Genomic DNA, 16,246 nt, shown 5'->3' with positions numbered 1-16,246 from the left:
TTCGGTCATCGACACTACGAATCTAAAAAAAGTACATTACCGGCGTCACATTTTAATAAATTTACGGAAAAATCATCGACCACAATCACGCTTGAAACAAGAAAGGAAAAAAGGCAAAACAAAATCGTTGCAGAAGCTATATGTTAGGGTTTTTTGATGCAAATTTGATACTCGTATAAATCCGAGGGGCCAATCACTAGCCAGAATTTGTACAGATGAGGAGAGATATGCATGAACCGAAAATTTTATATTTGGGAAATGTCTTTTTGTGACGGTTAGTGCATAACTCTCCTCATAATGGATCATTTTCATGACCTTGTAAACGTCAGACACGATCCCAACTGTCAGACATGTCGAAAAATATCGAATGAATTGAACCAACGAATTTCATATAAAAATCAGTAAATTGAACGCAGTTAACGTCAATTGATTGAGGTTAAGGACTACTTGACGAAAAATTAAGTGGGGTTACGTTGACAAGTACCGTATAATGAAAATGATCTATACAACCAGTAGCTTAGAAACTATAATGCCGTTCGCAACCAGATGTATGATAATAGATGGTGCTGCTTCCGGCGGGCGGGTGCTATTATCTAATTAATTGTTAAAAGACAAGATTCATTTTCTTAGAAACACACTGAAAGCGCACAGAATTGAACTGGTGGAATTAGTTTAAAATTAGAAGAAAAGTTGCTGCCGTAGCTTTAATTCGAAAAACTCACCTCAATTTAAATTTTTACGAAATATTTGTTTGGAATTGTTACTGAACTGAGGATTTACCGCAAAGTTTACTATTGATCTACCCCTCAGTCTAACCAGATTAATAAAAAAATAGATAAAAGTGGTATAAGAAATGAGTTGGGAGAACTTGTTTGCGTTACCTTGTTGGAATAAATTTCCCAGTTTTTTTTTGTGGTCTGGATAACGATGATGAAAATTCGTGAATATGAAAATCGTTCATTGAACAAGACAATGTAAAGTAGCTAGTGTGGTTAAAGAAAACTATATTCAAGAAAGCTACTTGAATTCCTCCCTTGGAAGAATGCTCGAAATGCCATCAAGAACATTGTCCAGTCCATATTTAATTTACATTTGGATTTACCAACCCCGGAATTTTCACCGTCAAAATGTCAAGAGCGTTAGAACTTCGACAACAATGTGTCTCACTGGAATACTCAGTCAAGTGCGTGCTTCTTGCTTCATATGGTCGTTACGAACTTCTATCTCTATGTGCGTGCAAGAGAATCAGTGGATAAATACTGATGTATGAAAACCATGCAAACCACCAGCTGAATTCAAAACGCAAAAGTGTAACCTTAATGTTGAACCGAGGTGTATTTGTTATACACTGCTATCTAAACCATATGGCAAACGCCTTAAGTGAATAAATACATAGCAAGGATGCTAGCATTGACACAGAAAATATTTGAAGGCTGTTGGACCAACAGCGTTGGTATCGATAGACCTTGCATTTATTTCGTTAACATAGGAATTATGCTTTCTCGATGTAAGTCGAAAGCTCAAAACGCACAACAGATACAAAAATGTGCACGTTAAATTTGGAGGCCTCTTGACGTACATATATACTATGTTAATACTAGACAAGGAGAAGTGCTATGATAAATCTCTACAGCAGAACTTTCGCTGAATGTGTATTCTTCAATGCTATTCGAAAGACAAGACAAGAAATAATTATTCCATATGCGAAGAGCATAAAAAGTAAGTATCTCCTTCTTCAGATCACTCAAAAAGGAACGTATATATTTCAGAAAATAATAGTCCTTTTATCAAATATGATTGACACAAATATACACACACACCCTTTTCTTTAAATCACACAAACGAATAACCTACTTGTGAACACCCCATCAAACACATTTCACCATAAAATACATATAATAATACGTATACCCCCTATATCCTACCTATACTACACATAGTATACGAGATAATATAAAAGTACATAATATTTTGATTGATGGTTGTAGTCGGAGGCGGTGAGATTAAATTCAAAGAGAAATTGTTTTCGTATATACATTTTTCGCTTAGCTGAAATTGATGGTGTTGGTATCGCGAAATCTTGGCGTGATGGATTAAAGTGTTTGTGATTTCGTAGTTTTTTTATACTTCTTTCTTTACCAATAGATATGATAGTTTTTACAATTTGCCAGCTAAAAAATGGAAAACCGAAGCTTTTAATATCAAGGAAAATGCAAATTCAATATTCCGCTTCGTTTTAGCACATTTTATATTCTTGACATCATATAACCACAAAGCGAAACGCTAAATTGAAATAAATTCTGCTTATCTTATGTTCCTTTATGTGTTTGTGTAGTTTATATTTTTCAACATTGTATATGACCAAAAATGAAAATAGCAGGAAAAGCCATTTAGACAGTTGTCGTGTATTTGACTCTTCGTTTTCATGCATTTTCAAAATTTCGTTAGCAAAAATTTGCTTCCTGATATTGTAGCTTAGGTTTTTGACAATTGAATTTCAATTGTCAAAAACCAGACTTAATCATTTTATTTTGCTTACATTTATTTGTAAGGTAAAGTATCGCGGTTCGACAAGAATTTTGAAAATCTGAGTTTCAACTCGATTATTGTTTCCGTTTCTTGGAAGATATGTATGCGGAAATTGTTTTAGACTATGGGAACAATTAATTTTCTACGAAACTAGCCTAATTATGTTAATTTTTATGTTAATTTCAGTTAATTATTAATCGAATTCCAGCTTCGACGTTTTGGATCGCGGTTCGACAGTACGGCAAAAATCGTGGTTCGACATGTCACGTTCTTAGAGGTTTAAAAACAAAATTGGAAAATCACAAATTGGTATTAAAAATGCTTGTTATCACTTGCTCAAAAGCATTTACTATTGCGTTTTATAGGCTGAAAACTCACTTAAATCGCTTATTTTCATCGAAAATCAGCTTTCCATGCCAAATTCAAAGAATATCAACTTTTGATGAATTTTGCATGCACAAACCAAATCTTCCTTGATTAAACTGTTCAGTATCAATAATTTCACTAATATCGACTCTTTTAATGCAAAGAAACTGAAATTTTCCGATAAAATCGTGGAAGTTGAGTCACAAACAACCACTGTCGAACCGCGATTTTTTCCGTGTCGAACCGAGAACTTTATTTACTGCACATAATTTCACATACATAATCACTTTTTACACTTGTTTTAGATTGAATTCATAAAAGTAAACATTATTAATGCTAGTAATGTGATTCCCAAGTTCTTATGTTAATTAGTTGTTGAACAATCTTCAGCCAAAAATCACTAAAATTCATCCGAAAAAATCACTGTTTCTTGTATCAACATTTTGGGCTTAAAATATGAAAACACATTCATTTTGATTAGATTTTACTGATTCACTTCGAAAAATATTTAAATTAATTAGAAAAATTAGATTTTCCGCTAAATTATTTGGTTTTGATTCACTTTTTTACATATGTACTAATATTTTGTTTTAACTTAAGAACGTGACACGTCGAACCGCGATTTTTGCCGTACTGTCGAACCGCGATCCAAAACGTCGTATCTGGAATTCGATTAAAACCTTAAAATCTTAAAATGACCACAAACCAATGTTTCCTTTAAAAGCAACACATTTTTGCGTGTTTTAATGGTTTTACTTTTTCAAAAAAAGATTTTTGTACAGTCGCGCTACTTAAAACGTTCTTGTGACTTGCGGTCACTTTCTAATAACTGATATGATTAAAATATCTGCTGGGTCATAGTGTTACCACATTTAAGAGACATTTATAATCGACTGTCAAAGAGATCAAAACAAAATAATATTTTGAATTAGCGGCTCGATGCAAGTTTTTAGTTCAGAAATGCAAAAACAAAACAGAAGTGAAAATATTTTAAGGCAAACTTTAATTTGAATGGTAAGGACTGTTTTGCTACATTTCCTTTTTTTAAATTTGTGTATAATTCGATACATTTCCCCATGCCGGTTCATAAGCCTGTCACTTAATAAATTTGAGACATAAATTGATAATTGATGTGTAAACACATCTTTTATTCGCCATTAAATAAATGTTAGAAAAACGTAAAATGCATTAATTTCCCCTTTCTACAGTTTGTGAGCTGTAAGCATGAAGTGAATCAGATTCTATTGTTTAATATGAGGTTGGTCCGCCATTCTTTCGGATTACTTCTTGCATCCGGTAAGGCATGCTATCGTAAAGATTTTCGAAATATTGTGATTGACCGCGAAAGCTTTCCCAGTTTCGAACAACAATAGGATCTAAAGTTGCCCTATTACGAGGGAATACACTTTGCCAATCTCGTGTTGTCTCCGCCCAAAAATTTTCGATCGGGTTAAGATCCGGACTGTTCGATGGGGCCACAAGCTGTGTGATGTTGGGATGGTTGTTGAACCACTGTTGGGTAAAGTTCGATGTGTGGATTGAATTGTTATCCTGTGAGACATGTGTTAGATTGGTTCAAAGTCTTAACTTAAACTTTAAGGTAAAGAAACATCATTCGCGGAACTCGGTTGATGTAATTGCCATTACCTGCATGAAAATTACATTCTGCATAGATCCGTAGCTAATTTCAACTGATGGAATGAGAATCTCCTCTAGTATCTCACAATAAGCGACGCTATTCAAACGACCGGAGACGAAAGTCATCTCTCCGGGTCCTTCGCGGCTGATCCATCCCCAAATACCAGCACTGATCCGTCCACTGCGTCGTGTCGGCTGAATGTATTGAATATCATATCGGGTATTACGGGGGCGATAGAGATGTGTTTTTTGATGGCGATCGGATTGAAAGGTTTTTTCGTCGGAAAATATGACATTACTCCAGTTCCTGTGTTGATTCGCGTGAGCATAAAGTAGTCTGTCTTGTTGATGTTGCGGGGTCAATGCAGGTTTTCTCGCTGCAATTTGGTGATTGAGGTCGACATCATTCCACACTTTTCGTATAGTATCACGATGAACACCAAATTCACGACCGACTACTGCAGCATTAGTGAATGGGTTATTAATGATTCTCTGAGTAACGATGTTCCTGTTGATAGCATTCAATTTGCGCACTTGCCCTGGCTGTGCTCGCCGATTCATGTGATGTTCTGCAGCATAGCGATTGATCCATTTTGAAACAGTTCTAGTCTAAAATATGTTACGTTACGCGGCTTTCTTAATTTTTATTAGAGTATTACAGATACGTCTAATGAACGAGCAATCGCCCCATTAGATAAACCACCCAAATGTTGCGCAACTATCCCTGCTCGTAACTCCAAATGGCAATGTTTTTGTCGACTTAATCTTTCCATAATGGAAGTTTGAGAGTTTGAAATACGACAGAGAATCCAATCAGCTTTAGGTTGAAAATAAATTTTCACTTTCTCTAATGCCTACTACTATTTATGCAACTTCGTCAATTGGAAAACATACAAAATTTTCACTCAATGACATTATGATACATTTTAACCAATTCACTTTTCGCAGCCTCTCTGTATTTAGTGATGAATTTTAAAAAAAATATAGAGAGGTCTTATTTACAATAGTTCTTTGATGTTGATGTAAACAAATCGTTTATTTTCAATTAAACGTTGAACACACAAAGAATGCATTAATTTCTCTTTAATTCGGTTTGTGGTCCACATCAAGTGAACCATTTTGCAGGATCACTTCGCACATTATGCTTTTCATACCGCCGTATAAATCTTGAACGAAATCTTCTTCTTGAAGTATATACCAGTAATTTACGATTTCTCCTTCCATGGCCAATCTGCTGAGAGACAGACCTTCAAAACGTCGCCAAAGCGTAACTTAAAAAAACCCGGCGCTGCCATTTCTATCTGTACAGAGGCAATAACGACCACGAATGTATCATCTTTAAACAGAAAATAGTTTCGGTTGCAGCAATTTGACCAGCTCTGAGAAAACTGAGCAGTTTATGAAAATTTCGTTAAACTGACCACTTTTCTCAGATCGAACGAGTGCAACCAAAACTAATTTTTATTTAAGCTAATTGGTGGTCGTTATTCGCATATAAAATTTTGGCCATACAAAGCTACCATATAAATTACAGTTAATCCCAAAAACGATTCGGTCGTAATCCCCAATTTTAATCCCAAATTTTTATCTGTGTTGCGGTCGTACATTGTGTCAAAAGGATTCTGATGGAAAGATATCGTCAGAAATGAAATACAAGACACGTAAATGTAGGCTATAATTTTAGCTAATAGCACCGATGCCTCTTAAGCAGGTTAAAGCGACAGTTGTTCATAATGTTTACATGTGATGCACGGCGCTTTAATCTGGCCTTAAGTACTTTTAAGAGCAATGAATGGTTACGCAGGGACGCTGACAATTTAGCCTATATTTGTGCGCATTTTTATATATTAAATTTTTACGAACATCGCTTCAAATAAAAAAATTTGTGGTAATTTGAGCGGCTTTGGGGGAAGTGAGGCATTTATGCAAATTCTGGTAAAAGAGATTAAGTAATAATATATCTACAAAAATTGCAACAAAATAACGCACAAATGATGGCTATAATTTCATTCGTTGCTCTTAATGAACTTTTCCATTATTGTACATTTGCATCGAAATCATATTAGTTTCAAGGGTTGGTATAAAATATGCACATCATTTTTTTGCTTCAAAATGCAATTCAAAATATAATGCACATATTTGAATGTCGCAATCATTCTGAATAAATTATTTAAAAAATTTTTAATTCACATACATGGCTGATTTAGCGTATATATCAGCGAAATTACATATTTTTTAATAAATAATACTTTGTGAAAAACCGACAAATAATAATGTAAAATGAAGGCAAAATAAAATGATCGAGTCTGTTTTTTGACAATTGAATTTTAATTGTCAAAAACAAGACTCGATCATTTTATTTTACATGCTTGCTAAGCGGGGCGAAAAAGAAATGTAAACCCACGGGGGGGAAGCTATCGCTTTCGCCCCTTGAATTTGACATTTCTTACTTTCGCCCCGCTTAGCAAGCATGTAAAACTATATACGTTACTCGGAAAGTATTTTTCTGACTTCTCCCTTGTAACGTAATGTACTATTTTTTGATACCAACATTGAAAAATGATACTTTCGCCCCGCATATGAGGGGCGAAAGTAAAAAAATGCATCCCACGGGGAGAAAGTACTTAACGAAGAGCGAACGCAACTGAACGAACAGCGAAAGTGACTGACGTCACAGAAAATGAGAGAACTGAGTCGAGTTGTCAACAAAATCCGCTCATATTATGCAGAATACTTTGATCAAAATTGTAAAACACTGTGCGCCAGTGTTCTTATTGAAATTAGCATACAAAGTTGATACTTTTTGTTACTGAATGATTTGTTAGTTATATCTTAATTTTTGTGTGTGTTATTGTTGCGATGGCTAAATTATTAAATTTTTCATATACCAGCCCCCTGGACCCCCGCATTTTCTGGCTAAATGCCTTTTTATTTCAACATTTTGTTGCGATGTTTGCGATACGTATCAATTTTCAATGTTGGTATCAAAAAAAATAGTATGAACGACTCGGGGCAAAAGTAAAAAAATTCAACCTGTGCGATTAGAGCCCTTGCCTTCGGCGCGGGCTCCAACTCTCGCACACGGTTGAATTTTTTTACTTTCGCCCCTTGTCATTCAATGTACTATTGCTTTTACGTTAATTCGATCCGAGTTTGGAGGTTTCACAAAATTTCCGACAGTTCTCCTACTTTTTGAAGAAAATTGAGAAAATGTGGCAAAATCTAGTAAAGCCCCATATAGCCTTAAGTGACATATTTTTGGCCGAGACTTTCTTTAAATCAATTTTTTACCATGAAACAATGATGGCTTCTTTTTTGGGCAAACGAAAAAAAATTGGAACATGTTGTCTTGCGCAGTCATCACACAGTCGATGACTTTGAAATAAATGACGAATTTTATGTCATCTGTTGATCAGCTAATAATAGTAGATTACATTGGATGCTGCGGAGGTAGTTTGCATATCCGAGCCGAAGGCGAGGTATGCAACTACACGAGTCAAAATAACCGTTTCCAAAGCTAGTTGCTTAAAACCACACGAGTGAGTTCGCGAGTTCACAAAATTGATTCCGAGTGTAATGAACTACCAAGCAGCATCCAATGTATGCTGTTTTATTGCCTATTCACCCGGAATATTGTTGTTACGAGTACATTTTTCCACCTGACAGTTCAAAACCAAAAGTGTTCAAGAAGACACGCAGATTCTTGAATACCATAAGCTTATTCTAAATTAATGTATAATTTCATAACATTTATGTCGCGCTATTTCATTCACTGACAGATTATTAATAAACATAAAAAATACCAATAGCACAAAACCAACAAAAAAATCTGTTGTTGCATTGAAACGTTTATAAACGTATCTTGTCTGCTCATGAAATCGGCTCACACTTCTTCATAACATTAATACCGAAAGCATCACTGGCAACACTACTGTTTTGTTTTTGTGAAGTGCTAGATTCATATTTTGCGTAATATTTGTCGATTTTGGTGGTTGTTCAATAAATTTTGCTGTGAAGTGAAGTGAATACATGATAATAAAGACAAAAGTGTTGATTGTTTTTGAAAATAAGTGAAAAATGCAAAAATTAAAATTGTTTGCCCATAGGTGTTCGTCGAAGTTGAAAAAATTGAAATTATGGCTATAGACAAAATGGCCGTCACTCTCGCCGTCACTTATTTTTGTGTTTTTATTATTTTTTTTCGAAAGTTTTTAATTAATTTGCTTAGGTTGGTGTGCACTCATTCAAGTGACAAAGCTTGTGATATTAAAACTAAAATAACATCGCGAGTATTGTTTCGATTTCAGTGCTAAAGAACATTTCATGTGATACATTTTTGCTGATAAGTAGTGAAATTCTGCTGGTATGTAATGAAAATCTGCTGATATGCAATGAATTTTCATATGAATATTCCTTCACTTGTGATGTAATGAAAAAGTTCCCACATGTAACGATCGCTTTCCGCGGGTGGGAAATGTACCTGTAACAACAATATTCCGGGTGGATAGGCAATAATAGTACATTACTATACAACTGAAGTAATTTGATATCTCGTATCCAGATGAGTAAAAGTATCCGAGGGCTTCAGCCCGAGATACTTTTACTCATCGTGATACGAGATATCAAATTATTTCACGTGTAAAGTATGGCGTTTTACTTTACGAGCGAGGGAAAGGGTCTTCACTAGTGAGGGAAAGGCCAAATTACCTAACTAGTAAAGTAAACACTTTTATCTACCTAGGTGAAATAATAGCAGTGAAAAAGTGCTATTATTTCGCCGTCGGTAGATAAAATAGCGTATTCACCTCTGTCCAAATGTTTATTTAGACACTTGGGGTTATACCATTCGCCTTCGGCTCATGCAATAACTCCCCAAGTGTCTAAATAAACATGTGGACAGAGGTGAATAATCTACTATTATTTGCATGAGTTAAGCTGATGTGTAAAAATACTTCATTTATTTCAAAGTCGCCGACTCAATAACTCAACTAGTTGATCAGCTATTTTGACGATTTGGATTATTATGTCGTCGGCAACATAACTAAAGGGCGCGGGCGTATCTCCGATATCTCAGAAACTACTCAACCGATTTTGATAAACTTTTTTTTTCGTTGAAAGGCACTGAAAAGTTATGAATTTAAAGCCCGACGTAAAGTCAACCGACCATATGGTTCAGAAGATATTGTCGAAAAACTGAAAAAACAGCTTTTTTAAACAAAGTTTGTGAGACATTTGAGCGAATTTTGATTTTTTTTTAAATTTTTCCCTGAAAGGTAGTCAAAAGTAATGAATTTTGAGCTCGACATGAAATCAATCGGCCATACGGTTCGCATGTTATTGTGGAAAAACTAAAAAGCCTTTAGACAATACGACGAGAAATGCTGATTTCTCTGAAATTTTTTTAAAGCTCAGAATTCATAACTTGTTAATACCTCTCAGGAAAAAAAAAGTTTTTCAAAATCGGTTCCTGAGATATCGGAGATATGCCAGATATGCCCTTTAGGCATGTTGTTGACGATATGTACTATCACTTCGGCTAATTGACCTATCTACACAATTCTTGCTAATTTTCTCCACATTATTAAACCGGTACCGATTTCCAATTCAATTATTGAAAACATTTGGGTTATTGAGAGCATTAGACGTAGACAAACATTATATTTCAAGTATGCACTGCTGAAATCTGAAACAGTTCGAATCTAAGGAAAATTGAAGCATTCTTGCTTTGATGAAATTATGGTCGGTCTAATGAATATGGACGATCGCATGGCTGGAGTTCATTGGAGATGGTATAGGTCGGTATAGGTAGTAATCCATAATTGAATGATAACACCAATGCATGTAAAATCTAAGACGATTTAACAGATCAAGTGTGGGTCTGTGTGCGTGTAAATTGTATTAAATCATTTATATGAGGGATTTGCCGGGTTTAAAATTAGTTTACCATTCAGAGCAACAATAGCTCTTTTCCAGACCCAACAAAGAACATCTATTTAAAGAAGGTGGCAGCAGGTAGTTGTCGAACGGGCGCGAGGGTTGTAAATACTGGCCAGTGCCTTGATATTACAAAACTTAAAACCGATTCTTTTCGATACGATTTTAGTAATTTGACTTAAGACGTCAGAGGCAATGTGGTATAGTCGTAGACAATCGGGTTTCAGACATGTAAGACAACGTATGTGGTATGTATATGAACTCAATTCAACGTAGTAATGTAAACTGTTTGTAAAACCCTCCGGCCTAATTACATTTATAATTATATAACAAAATGCCCGCAAAACTCTCACCAAATTTTAAACAACCGAAAAGTTAACACTATCAAAAATGTTTCCTATACCAATTTCAATTTACACGACAAAATAATTAAGAAATAATTTTCGCTCAACTCGATTCCCCACTCTGCCATGTGTAGTCAGTGTATCTAAAGACACCATATAATACGCTCAGCATATGCTCTCCTATCTATCGTCTGTCCATACCGTCCATATACCACCCCATCATAGAATTATAAACGAAATCACCCAAAAGCATTTTGTATGGTTAAGGGCAATGCGATATTATACCATAATATATAAGTGAGTAAATGAGGAAACGCAAGCTAAAATGAATAAGTATGCAGCACATAATGGATAAAGCATAGACGTTAAACACAATATTCTAACATGTTTCGCATGATAAAACAGAATTCGAAAATGGAATGGAGAGCACACACAAATTAGTTGACATTTTAGTTTTCTAACTTTATTTAAATTTAATGCAAATTTTCACTTCAGACGTTCGTTTCCGTTGTGTTCGACACATGGGTTTTGCTTGTCTTCCAGCATATTTTGCTTAATGTTCTAGAAATATTTGAATATACATTTGTGGCTATGTAACGGGTATTAGCGAAAGTATGGACGACAGACGGGGAAGCTGGCGAGGGGTATATGTCCATTCATGTAATTGTAGTTATTTAACTTCTAATACAATTTTTTCTGGAATTAAAAAAAAAATTGAGATTTTGCCAGTGTGTTTTTTCATCGATTTCTCCGATGTTGTGACCATCCCTCCTCGTTACAAGATGGTCCCTATTTGAATAATGTTAATGTCTGTTGAAATATAGCAGTAAACGATCCTTTGATCAAATCTAATTAGGAAACTGAATACCATTTTTAAGTATAGTTTAGAGAAGTGAAAGGTGAGATTGAAGTTGAAATAGGTACAAGCAGTATAATATACCAACATTTAAAGCTCATTAAATGTTCAGCATGCACAAAATTTCCACGAAAACTTTACTTTTCTCAACTCAGTGACGAAAAGAAAAGCTTTCGTTGGCCTGATAAATGATTTTTTAGGCACACGGTGTGTATTGTCATACTCAGCCTACGGCCAAGAGTAATAATCTACAGAAGTTTTTTTAAGTTTACATATTTAAGACGTTCCCAATCAATAAAGTGTTTTCAGGTTTTGATTTTTTGAAATTTGAAAATCTCTTAGCGAATTCAAATTTAATTTTTTGACGCAAAATTTGAAAATCCCTTAGCGAATTCAAATTTAGCGCCAAAATATCAATATATTGGCAATCGCTTAATCGATTGGGAACGTAGATGATTTTTCAAACTCTGATAAATCTAAAATTGTGTTTTAGCGTATGGAACTCGCTCGTACAATTACATAAGAAATTAAGAGTGATACCGCCAAAATGTGAACCAATTTGAAAACAATCCGGCCATCCGGGCGAGCTATAGCGCGTTGGATTCGTCTTTCGATTCTAAGAAATAGGTATCTTTTGTTTTTTCTGTTAGTTTCCCATTTTTGGAGTGAACACGTGAAAATTGATAGCATGTCGAAGGGTAGGGAAAACACTTTAATAGGATTAATTCGAGATAGACGAATTCTTAAAAGTTGAAATGTTGTGCGAGTGTGCTCCTCTAAAAGACCTATCATTAGAGTATAGGCTCGGGTCGGTACCACTGCACGTTCGGGAGTAAACAATGAAAGTATGGTCAATTTTCGTACAGTACTGCTGGCCTGCAACAGAACTTATCCGCGAAACCGACTCTGGGGTGTTGTAACTGAACACACTCGCTATCATCCCATATAAACAAAACCTCAGATAAATTGCGTGCCAAGCCAGGAAGTTGCACGAAGCAAAAAGGTCACCAAATGGACCAAATTCTTTTCATAATTTCGAGTTCAACGGACGACGTAAACGTCTGATTGTGATCAAAAATTACCCTAAAGTTATGCAACTCGCTATAAGTGATAATATATTGTGTCTACAAATCTTGGACTGAAAAAATCATTAAAGCAACGCACTTCAAGCAAAAGTGGTACTCTAAATAGGGTACTGAAACTTGACAGTGCTCCATACTAAATTTTACACTGTAAAAAGAGTGGGGATAAAATTTCATACAAAAAGTACTCTCTTTGGCAGCTGTCATAAATAGCACTTTTGCTTGAAGTGCGTTGATTAAAGGCGAAATTTTTGAGTTTTTGAAGAAAATGCTCCATTTTCAGACAATTCTTCGCTTTTTAAGTGTTATATCAGTTCTATTCGGAATATTTCACAGGTTGGCATTGGACAACCCGATATTTCTGGTCTCTCGATCACCTCTAATGTAAAATACGTTCTGGAAGACTATTTTGACGAAGCACTGTGTTTATTCTCCCTGAATTTATTTTCACCACAAACACAAAATAGTTGCTATACCACCCAGCAACAACGCCCAATTATATTTAATGTTCTCTTAGTTTCCAAAACACACAAACTGTGTACGTTCTCTATATGAACGAAGATAAATTTTCAGTCTTTGTGTGATGTGTACGAATGCACATATTGGAATCTCTGTATTTTTGCTGCTTAATTATTATTCAGACATCATCGGATGCATAAAGCAAGCCATTGTGGCTTAGAGAAAATGCAGAAGCAAATAGGAAATGTGCCTTTAATTGATTAATTGGCAAACATTTTCGCAAATATTGATTTGTGTTGGAAAATGAAACATGAATCTGTCGGAGATTGCATTAACTTTGTGTGGCATTTTAATGAATTGTGTACCGCTAAGATATTATGTGCAAGTAGCTTTACTGCAATATTGCTGATGGTGATGGTGTACTGGAACGTCTAATGATGTCTTTTCTAGTGAATGCACAAGTTTCGTCGAACGAAATAGTATTATATTGAGTGGGTGTTCTCTCGGTTGAATACTAATTGGAATGGCTTGATTTATTTAAGTTCTGTTACTCTTGGTTCATTTCGTAGTTTCTCAAATTGCTATTCTCATAAAATATGTCACCCGACACGTTGCATCGTTTTTTAATTGATTTTTATCGCAGGGTTTACGAGAATCAATTGACTAAATTTCACCAAATTTCAATAAACAATTCACCAAATTTAGTGAATTTTTTAGAGAAATTTGGAGAAGTTTCGTGAGACAATTCTTAACATTAGGTCTTGTTTTATCCAAAGTTGCATATGAGGAGGGTACGCCGACCGCCATATTTTTCGTGTTACCGTAATGTAAAGACACAGCAAAGTTCAGCGGATTTTTTTTTTATAACCCCAGTGATCGGCGAAGCCCGAGGGGTAATCACTGATTTACTAGCTCAGTAAATCACGGTAAATCACGGTAAATCACAGTAAATCACAGTAAATCAAGTAAATCAAAAATGAAGTTTCTATTAAATTTGAATCTATTTACTTCAATTTGTATTAGTTCATGAAATTTATCCTATATGTTTACGGCCACGATACTTCGAAATGTAATCCAGTGACAATTAAAAAATTTTCAAAAAATTTTCAAAATTTTTTGTGATTTACCGTGATTTACTTGATTTACTGATTTACTAGTGATTACCCCCTTGGCGAAGCCTTCTTATATAAAACCTTGCTTTTATCATCTTTCACATTACACCATGAATCAAACTCCGTATCGAAGTCAAAGATAGTCCACTGTTGATTACAAGGTTCTGAAAGACACTTCTGAGTCGATCACGAAGGCGGTGAAACACAAATCTTGACAATTTAGACAGATTTTGTTAATCACACTCATTGCAGATTGTGTGAAATGTCAACTTGATAAAAAGAAATTTTTTCCTTCAAGTTTTCTTTTCATACAATCTGTAATGAGTGTGTCAGAGAAATGATAAGTGTGACCCCTCCCAGCCGTGAGGCTAAATTGTCAAAATTTGTGTTTCACCCGCCTTCGTAAGTGTCTTAACCTGTTCTTTCATAACCTTGGTTGATTATAGGAATTGACGGTACTTACCGATTGATTTCTTTCTTTCTTATCAACGTGATCTCATTAATTTGATTCTGTTAGGAATTTGACAAGTTTTAGTAACCACTGATTACTGATATGATTGATACGATGCACATTATACCATTTAGCATTTAAAATTGTGATTCACTGATAAACAGTCTAAATTTCCCACGCAAGTAACAAAAATACAAGTTCTATAGCAACATAAAATGTAAATACAGTCCGTCGTCGGGTCGTCTAGATAATACACTTGACAATAAAATGTACGTTCGGCTGCCTCCACAATATTGCATTTTATACATTCATGTCACTCGTAAGAATCACTGACACATAAAATGAAAATGGTGAGTGGATTCACATTTTTGAATCGGTCGAAAAAAATCTTATTGTTACGGCGAACTTTACTCCTTTCTTTTCAGAATGAAGAGTTGTTATCACGACAAAACTTCACTGGAAATTATTATTTTAACATTGTGTGTTGGCTGTATAATTAAGATGCATTCCAACTTTTTGTCGTCTCACACAAAGTTCATAATAACATTTTATCTCAAACTTCATAAAAAAAATAAAGAAATTAATTTCTGTTCCATGCAACACTGTTCAGTGGTGCGCCCTTGTTCCATTACATAATGAAATCCTACTTTTAATTTTTTTTTTCTGCACAAATATTTTCTTACGTTCACAACACTTGAAATTAATTAATTTTACATTTTTCCATTCTTTATAAATTGCTCTACACACGCACGTACATTAAACCAGCGATCGCGAAATGAAATCCCATTGACGACTGAGAGGGAGCAAATTAAAAAATTTTCCTGCAATATTTTCCATCGTCTGGTTAAAGTGAGATGTTCACAATGATCATTATTCGCTGGTCGTGTTTCAAAAATAGATTTTCGAAGTCACAGGCAAATGAACATGATGAATGCGAGTGTGTGCGTGTTCGTTTGCGTTCGTAACAATTTAACACTTTCCGTTCAGTTAATTTGTTAGTTTTTATTGCTCTTGAAACCAAAATATATGACGGATGAGCGTATACGTTATCAATACCAAGGGAATGACCTCTCGAAGAAATATTAAGTCGATGTTACGTTCTAACTGCCATAATTTGAGATTAATATGCTTGAGCAATATTGGTATGAAAATCATTTTTGGCGATCTCTCCGTTCTTTTCGGTTAATAAACATTAATTGAAAAGAAGCAAGGATCCTAGCTATTATATCGCACACAGCAACTCTGGACTTTATTCTCAGATAGAATACATTTATAAATAAGTGTACGCATGTATGTCATTATGTATATAAGTAGTATTGTTTGTGGAATTGGAATTAATAGATTGAAGTGGATTGAAATCCATTGAACCTATTGATTAGATTTAGAGTTTTGGTTGGCATCTTTTTGAGGTCAAAGATCGGACGGATTGGCTAAGTAGTAACTGGTAACGTACTAGATTCCCATAAAGAATACTG

At 34.8% G+C, this 16,246-nt stretch overlaps 2 protein-coding genes across 4 annotated transcripts in view; one reads left to right on the top strand and one right to left on the bottom strand.

Annotated features, from left to right (window-relative positions):
* Positions 1-15,622, bottom strand: part of LOC119069922 (TWiK family of potassium channels protein 18) — a 43,904-nt gene extending 28,282 nt beyond the window's left edge. For all 3 annotated transcript variants that reach the window (XR_005086432.1, XR_005086433.1, XM_037174146.1), the window contains exon 1: positions 14,784-15,622. The gene's annotated coding sequence lies outside the window, so the exon portion shown is untranslated. The remainder of the gene's footprint in view (positions 1-14,783) is intronic.
* The window catches only part of LOC119069936 (glycine-rich cell wall structural protein 1.8), a 53,826-nt gene continuing 41,258 nt past the window's right edge, over positions 3,679-16,246 (top strand). Inside the window, exon 1 of the mRNA XM_037174173.1 lies at positions 3,679-3,909. The gene's annotated coding sequence lies outside the window, so the exon portion shown is untranslated. The remainder of the gene's footprint in view (positions 3,910-16,246) is intronic.

Source organism: Bradysia coprophila, chromosome II, assembly GCF_014529535.1.
Source record: "Bradysia coprophila strain Holo2 chromosome II, BU_Bcop_v1, whole genome shotgun sequence".
Lineage (NCBI taxonomy): Eukaryota > Metazoa > Arthropoda > Insecta > Diptera > Sciaridae > Bradysia > Bradysia coprophila.
The sequence above is the reverse complement of the archived record's forward strand: the minus strand, read 5'-3'. Positions and strand labels throughout refer to the sequence as shown.